The following is an 8409-nucleotide window of genomic DNA, read 5'->3' on the forward strand; positions in this document are numbered from 1 at the left end:
TACAGTGTTGTAGCGATGTCTTTCTCTCTCTCATTCCATCACTTTCATGGTAGTTGGTTGTGTGGTCTCTGGTTATGAATGGGATGCTGACAGACAATCTTTCATGGTAGTTGGTTGTGTGGTCTCTGGATATGAATGGGATGCTGACAGACAATCCTTCATGGTAGTTGGTTGTGTGGGTCTCTGGTTATGAATGGGATGCTGACAGACAATCTTTCATGGTAGTTGGTTGTGTGGTCTCTGGTTATGAATGGGATGCTGACAGACAATCTTTCATGGTAGTTGGTTGTGTGGTCTCTGGATATGAATGGGATGCTGACAGACAATCTTTCATGGTAGTTGGTTGTGTGGTCTCTGGATATGAATGGGATGCTGACAGACAATCTTTCATGGTAGTTGGTTGTGTGGTCTCTGGATATGAATGGGATGCTGACAGACAATCTTTCATGGTAGATGGTTGTGTGGTCTCTGGATATGAATGGGATGCTGACAGACAATCTTTCATGGTAGTTGGTTGTGTGGTCTCTGGATATGAATGGGATGCTGACAGACAATCTTTCATGGTAGTTGGTTGTGTGGTCTCTGGATATGAATGGGATGCTGACAGACAATCTTTCATGGTAGATGGTTGTGTGGTCTCTGGATATGAATGGGATGCTGACAGACAATCTTTCATGGTAGATGGTTGTGTGGTCTCTGGTTATGAATGGGATGCTGACAGACAATCTTTCATGGTAGTTGGTTGTGTGGGTCTCTGGTTATGAATGGGATGCTGACAGACAATCTTTCATGGTAGTTGGTTGTGTGGTCTCTGGATATGAATGGGATGCTGACAGACAATCTTTCATGGTAGTTGGTTGTGTGGTCTCTGGATATGAATGGGATGCTGACAGACAATCTTTCATGGTAGTTGGTTGTGTGGGTCTCTGGTTATGAATGGGATGCTGACAGACAATCTTTCATGGTAGTTGGTTGTGTGGTCTCTGGTTATGAATGGGATGCTGACAGACAATCTTTCATGGTAGTTGGTTGTGTGGGTCTCTGGATATGAATGGGATGCTGACAGACAATCTTTCATGGTAGTTGGTTGTGTGGTCTCTGGATATGAATGGGATGCTGACAGACAATCTTTCATGGTAGTTGGTTGTGTGGGTCTCTGGATATGAATGGGATGCTGACAGACAATCTTTCATGGTAGTTGGTTGTGTGGGTCTCTGGTTATGAATGGGATGCTGACAGACAATCTTTCATGGTAGTTGGTTGTGTGGTCTCTGGATATGAATGGGATGCTGACAGACAATCTTTCATGGTAGTTGGTTGTGTGGTCTCTGGATATGAATGGGATGCTGACAGACAATCTTTCATGGTAGTTGGTTGTGTGGTCTCTGGATATGAATGGGATGCTGACAGACAATCTTTCATGGTAGATGGTTGTGTGGTCTCTGGTTATGAATGGGATGCTGACAGACAATCTTTCATGGTAGTTGGTTGTGTGGTCTCTGGATATGAATGGGATGCTGACAGACAATCTTTCATGGTAGATGGTTGTGTGGTCTCTGGATATGAATGGGATGCTGACAGACAATCTTTCATGGTAGATGGTTGTGTGGTCTCTGGATATGAATGGGATGCTGACAGACAATCTTTCATGGTAGTTGGTTGTGTGGTCTCTGGATATGAATGGGATGCTGACAGACAATCTTTCATGGTAGTTGGTTGTGTGGGTCTCTGGTTATGAATGGGATGCTGACAGACAATCCTTCATGGTAGATGGTTGTGTGGTCTCTGGATATGAATGGGATGCTGACAGACAATCCTTCATGGTAGTTGGTTGTGTGGTCTCTGGATATGAATGGGATGCTGACAGACAATCTTTCATGGTAGTTGGTTGTGTGGGTCTCTGGTTATGAATGGGATGCTGACAGACAATCCTTCATGGTAGTTGGTTGTGTGGTCTCTGGATATGAATGGGATGCTGACAGACAATCCTTCATGGTAGTTGGTTGTGTGGTCTCTGGTTATGAATGGGATGCTGACAGACAATCCTTCATGGTAGATGGTTGTGTGGTCTCTGGATATGAATGGGATGAATGAGTTGCCGCCCCTCTCCTGATGCGCACCGCATGTTCGTTTACCTTCCTGGATTTGATGTGTAGATATGTAGAACCCAGATAGTGGAGCCCAGGAGCGTTTACCTTCCTGGATGTGATGTGTAGATATGTAGAACCCAGATAGTGGAGCCCAGGAGCAGGCGTTTACCTTCCTGGATGTGATGTGTAGATATGTAGAACCCAGATAGTGGAGCCCAGGAGCAGGCGTTTACCTTCCTGGATTTGATGTGTAGATATGTAGAACCCAGATAGTGGAGCCCAGGAGCAGGCGTTTACCTTCCTGGATTTGATGTGTAGATATGTAGAACCCAGATAGTGGAGCCCAGGAGCGTTTACCTTCCTGGATGTGATGTGTAGATATGTAGAACCCAGATAGTGGAGCCCAGGAGCGTTTACCTTCCTGGATGTGATGTGTAGATATGTAGAACCCAGATAGTGGAGCCCAGGAGCGTTTACCTTCCTGGATGTGATGTGTAGATATGTAGAACCCAGATAGTGGAGCCCAGGAGCGTTTACCTTCCTGGATTTGATGTGTAGATATGTAGAACCCAGATAGTGGAGCCCAGGAGCGTTTACCTTCCTGGATTTGATGTGTAGATATGTAGAACCCAGATAGTGGAGCCCAGGAGCGTTTACCTTCCTGGATTTGATGTGTAGATATGTAGAACCCAGATAGTGGAGCCCAGGAGCGTTTACCTTCCTGGATTTGATGTGTAGATATGTAGAACCCAGATAGTGGAGCCCAGGAGCAGGCGTTTACCTTCCTGGATGTGATGTGCAGATATGTAGAACCCAGATAGTGGAGCCCAGGAGCGTTTACCTTCCTGGATTTGATGTGTAGATATGTAGAACCCAGATAGTGGAGCCCAGGAGCGTTTACCTTCCTGGATGTGATGTGCAGATATGTAGAACCCAGATAGTGGAGCCCAGGAGCAGGCGTTTACCTTCCTGGATTTGATGTGCAGATATGTAGAACCCAGATAGTGGAGCCCAGGAGCAGGCGTTTACCTTCCTGGATTTGATGTGCAGATATGTAGAACCCAGATAGTGGAGCCCAGGAGCAGGCGTTTACCTTCCTGGATTTGATGTGTAGATATGTAGAACCCAGATAGTGGAGCACAGGAGCAGGCGTTTACCTTCCTGGATGTGATGTGCAGATATGTAGAACCCAGATAGTGGAGCCCAGGAGCAGGCGTTTACCTTCCTGGATTTGATGTGCAGATATGTAGAACCCAGATAGTGGAGCCCAGGAGCAGGCGTTTACCTTCCTGGATTTGATGTGCAGATATGTAGAACCCAGATAGTGGAGCACAGGAGCAGGCGTTTACCTTCCTGGATTTGATGTGCAGATATGTAGAACCCAGATAGTGGAGCCCAGGAGCAGGCGTTTACCTTCCTGGATTTGATGTGTAGATATGTAGAACCCAGATAGTGGAGCCCAGGAGCAGGCGTTTACCTTCCTGGATTTGATGTGTAGATATGTAGAACCCAGATAGTGGAGCCCAGGAGCAGGCGTTTACCTTCCTGGATGTGATGTGCAGATATGTAGAACCCAGATAGTGGAGCCCAGGAGCGTTTACCTTCCTGGATTTGATGTGTAGATATGTAGAACCCAGATAGTGGAGCCCAGGAGCGTTTACCTTCCTGGATGTGATGTGCAGATATGTAGAACCCAGATAGTGGAGCCCAGGAGCAGGCGTTTACCTTCCTGGATTTGATGTGTAGATATGTAGAACCCAGATAGTGGAGCACAGGAGCGTTTACCTTCCTGGATGTGATGTGCAGATATGTAGAACCCAGATAGTGGAGCCCAGGAGCAGGCGTTTACCTTCCTGGATTTGATGTGCAGATATGTAGAACCCAGATAGTGGAGCCCAGGAGCGTTTACCTTCCTGGATTTGATGTGTAGATATGTAGAACCCAGATAGTGGAGCCCAGGAGCGTTTACCTTCCTGGATTTGATGTGTAGATATGTAGAACCCAGATAGTGGAGCCCAGGAGCGTTTACCTTCCTGGATTTGATGTGTAGATATGTAGAACCCAGATAGTGGAGCCCAGGAGCAGGCGTTTACCTTCCTGGATGTGATGTGCAGATATGTAGAACCCAGATAGTGGAGCCCAGGAGCGTTTACCTTCCTGGATTTGATGTGTAGATATGTAGAACCCAGATAGTGGAGCCCAGGAGCGTTTACCTTCCTGGATGTGATGTGCAGATATGTAGAACCCAGATAGTGGAGCCCAGGAGCAGGCGTTTACCTTCCTGGATTTGATGTGCAGATATGTAGAACCCAGATAGTGGAGCCCAGGAGCAGGCGTTTACCTTCCTGGATTTGATGTGCAGATATGTAGAACCCAGATAGTGGAGCCCAGGAGCAGGCGTTTACCTTCCTGGATTTGATGTGTAGATATGTAGAACCCAGATAGTGGAGCACAGGAGCAGGCGTTTACCTTCCTGGATGTGATGTGCAGATATGTAGAACCCAGATAGTGGAGCCCAGGAGCAGGCGTTTACCTTCCTGGATTTGATGTGCAGATATGTAGAACCCAGATAGTGGAGCCCAGGAGCAGGCGTTTACCTTCCTGGATTTGATGTGCAGATATGTAGAACCCAGATAGTGGAGCACAGGAGCAGGCGTTTACCTTCCTGGATTTGATGTGCAGATATGTAGAACCCAGATAGTGGAGCCCAGGAGCAGGCGTTTACCTTCCTGGATTTGATGTGTAGATATGTAGAACCCAGATAGTGGAGCCCAGGAGCAGGCGTTTACCTTCCTGGATTTGATGTGTAGATATGTAGAACCCAGATAGTGGAGCCCAGGAGCAGGCGTTTACCTTCCTGGATGTGATGTGCAGATATGTAGAACCCAGATAGTGGAGCCCAGGAGCGTTTACCTTCCTGGATTTGATGTGTAGATATGTAGAACCCAGATAGTGGAGCCCAGGAGCGTTTACCTTCCTGGATGTGATGTGCAGATATGTAGAACCCAGATAGTGGAGCCCAGGAGCAGGCGTTTACCTTCCTGGATTTGATGTGTAGATATGTAGAACCCAGATAGTGGAGCACAGGAGCGTTTACCTTCCTGGATGTGATGTGCAGATATGTAGAACCCAGATAGTGGAGCCCAGGAGCAGGCGTTTACCTTCCTGGATTTGATGTGCAGATATGTAGAACCCAGATAGTGGAGCCCAGGAGCAGGCGTTTACCTTCCTGGATTTGATGTGTAGATATGTAGAACCCAGATAGTGGAGCACAGGAGCGTTTACCTTCCTGGATGTGATGTGCAGATATGTAGAACCCAGATAGTGGAGCCCAGGAGCAGGCGTTTACCTTCCTGGATTTGATGTGCAGATATGTAGAACCCAGATAGTGGAGCCCAGGAGCGTTTACCTTCCTGGATTTGATGTGTAGATATGTAGAACCCAGATAGTGGAGCCCAGGAGCGTTTACCTTCCTGGATTTGATGTGTAGATATGTAGAACCCAGATAGTGGAGCCCAGGAGCGTTTACCTTCCTGGATTTGATGTGTAGATATGTAGAACCCAGATAGTGGAGCCCAGGAGCAGGCGTTTACCTTCCTGGATGTGATGTGCAGATATGTAGAACCCAGATAGTGGAGCCCAGGAGCGTTTACCTTCCTGGATTTGATGTGTAGATATGTAGAACCCAGATAGTGGAGCCCAGGAGCGTTTACCTTCCTGGATGTGATGTGCAGATATGTAGAACCCAGATAGTGGAGCCCAGGAGCAGGCGTTTACCTTCCTGGATTTGATGTGTAGATATGTAGAACCCAGATAGTGGAGCACAGGAGCAGGCGTTTACCTTCCTGGATTTGATGTGTAGATATGTAGAACCCAGATAGTGGAGCACAGGAGCAGGCGTTTACCTTCCTGGATTTGATGTGTAGATATGTAGAACCCAGATAGTGGAGCCCAGGAGCAGGCGTTTACCTTCCTGGATTTGATGTGTAGATATGTAGAACCCAGATAGTGGAGCCCAGGAGCAGGCGTTTACCTTCCTGGATTTGATGTGTAGATATGTAGAACCCAGATAGTGGAGCCCAGGAGCAGGCGTTTACCTTCCTGGATTTGATGTGTAGATATGTAGAACCCAGATAGTGGAGCCCAGGAGCAGGCGTTTACCTTCCTGGATTTGATGTGTAGATATGTAGAACCCAGATAGTGGAGCCCAGGAGCAGGCGTTTACCTTCCTGGATTTGATGTGTAGATATGTAGAACCCAGATAGTGGAGCCCAGGAGCAGGCGTTTACCTTCCTGGATGTGATGTGTAGATATGTAGAACCCAGATAGTGGAGCCCAGGAGCAGGCGTTTACCTTCCTGGATGTGATGTGTAGATATGTAGAACCCAGATAGTGGAGCCCAGGAGCAGGCGTTTACCTTCCTGGATTTGATGTGTAGATATGTAGAACCCAGATAGTGGAGCCCAGGAGCAGGCGTTTACCTTCCTGGATGTGATGTGTAGATATGTAGAACCCAGATAGTGGAGCCCAGGAGCGTTTACCTTCCTGGATGTGATGTGTAGATATGTAGAACCCAGATAGTGGAGCCCAGGAGCAGGCGTTTACCTTCCTGGATGTGATGTGTAGATATGTAGAACCCAGATAGTGGAGCCCAGGAGCAGGCGTTTACCTTCCTGGATTTGATGTGTAGATATGTAGAACCCAGATAGTGGAGCCCAGGAGCAGGCGTTTACCTTCCTGGATTTGATGTGTAGATATGTAGAACCCAGATAGTGGAGCCCAGGAGCGTTTACCTTCCTGGATGTGATGTGTAGATATGTAGAACCCAGATAGTGGAGCCCAGGAGCGTTTACCTTCCTGGATGTGATGTGTAGATATGTAGAACCCAGATAGTGGAGCCCAGGAGCGTTTACCTTCCTGGATGTGATGTGTAGATATGTAGAACCCAGATAGTGGAGCCCAGGAGCGTTTACCTTCCTGGATTTGATGTGTAGATATGTAGAACCCAGATAGTGGAGCCCAGGAGCGTTTACCTTCCTGGATTTGATGTGTAGATATGTAGAACCCAGATAGTGGAGCCCAGGAGCGTTTACCTTCCTGGATTTGATGTGTAGATATGTAGAACCCAGATAGTGGAGCCCAGGAGCGTTTACCTTCCTGGATTTGATGTGTAGATATGTAGAACCCAGATAGTGGAGCCCAGGAGCAGGCGTTTACCTTCCTGGATGTGATGTGCAGATATGTAGAACCCAGATAGTGGAGCCCAGGAGCGTTTACCTTCCTGGATTTGATGTGTAGATATGTAGAACCCAGATAGTGGAGCCCAGGAGCGTTTACCTTCCTGGATGTGATGTGCAGATATGTAGAACCCAGATAGTGGAGCCCAGGAGCAGGCGTTTACCTTCCTGGATTTGATGTGCAGATATGTAGAACCCAGATAGTGGAGCCCAGGAGCAGGCGTTTACCTTCCTGGATTTGATGTGCAGATATGTAGAACCCAGATAGTGGAGCCCAGGAGCAGGCGTTTACCTTCCTGGATTTGATGTGTAGATATGTAGAACCCAGATAGTGGAGCACAGGAGCAGGCGTTTACCTTCCTGGATGTGATGTGCAGATATGTAGAACCCAGATAGTGGAGCCCAGGAGCAGGCGTTTACCATTCCTGGATTTGATGTGCAGATATGTAGAACCCAGATAGTGGAGCCCAGGAGCAGGCGTTTACCTTCCTGGATTTGATGTGCAGATATGTAGAACCCAGATAGTGGAGCACAGGAGCAGGCGTTTACCTTCCTGGATTTGATGTGCAGATATGTAGAACCCAGATAGTGGAGCCCAGGAGCAGGCGTTTACCTTCCTGGATTTGATGTGTAGATATGTAGAACCCAGATAGTGGAGCCCAGGAGCAGGCGTTTACCTTCCTGGATTTGATGTGTAGATATGTAGAACCCAGATAGTGGAGCCCAGGAGCAGGCGTTTACCTTCCTGGATGTGATGTGCAGATATGTAGAACCCAGATAGTGGAGCCCAGGAGCGTTTACCTTCCTGGATTTGATGTGTAGATATGTAGAACCCAGATAGTGGAGCCCAGGAGCGTTTACCTTCCTGGATGTGATGTGCAGATATGTAGAACCCAGATAGTGGAGCCCAGGAGCAGGCGTTTACCTTCCTGGATTTGATGTGTAGATATGTAGAACCCAGATAGTGGAGCACAGGAGCGTTTACCTTCCTGGATGTGATGTGCAGATATGTAGAACCCAGATAGTGGAGCCCAGGAGCAGGCGTTTACCTTCCTGGATTTGATGTGCAGATATGTAGAACC

The sequence above is a fragment of the Oncorhynchus nerka genome, linkage group LG17 (assembly GCF_034236695.1).
Source record: "Oncorhynchus nerka isolate Pitt River linkage group LG17, Oner_Uvic_2.0, whole genome shotgun sequence".
In the NCBI taxonomy this organism is placed as follows: domain Eukaryota; kingdom Metazoa; phylum Chordata; class Actinopteri; order Salmoniformes; family Salmonidae; genus Oncorhynchus; species Oncorhynchus nerka.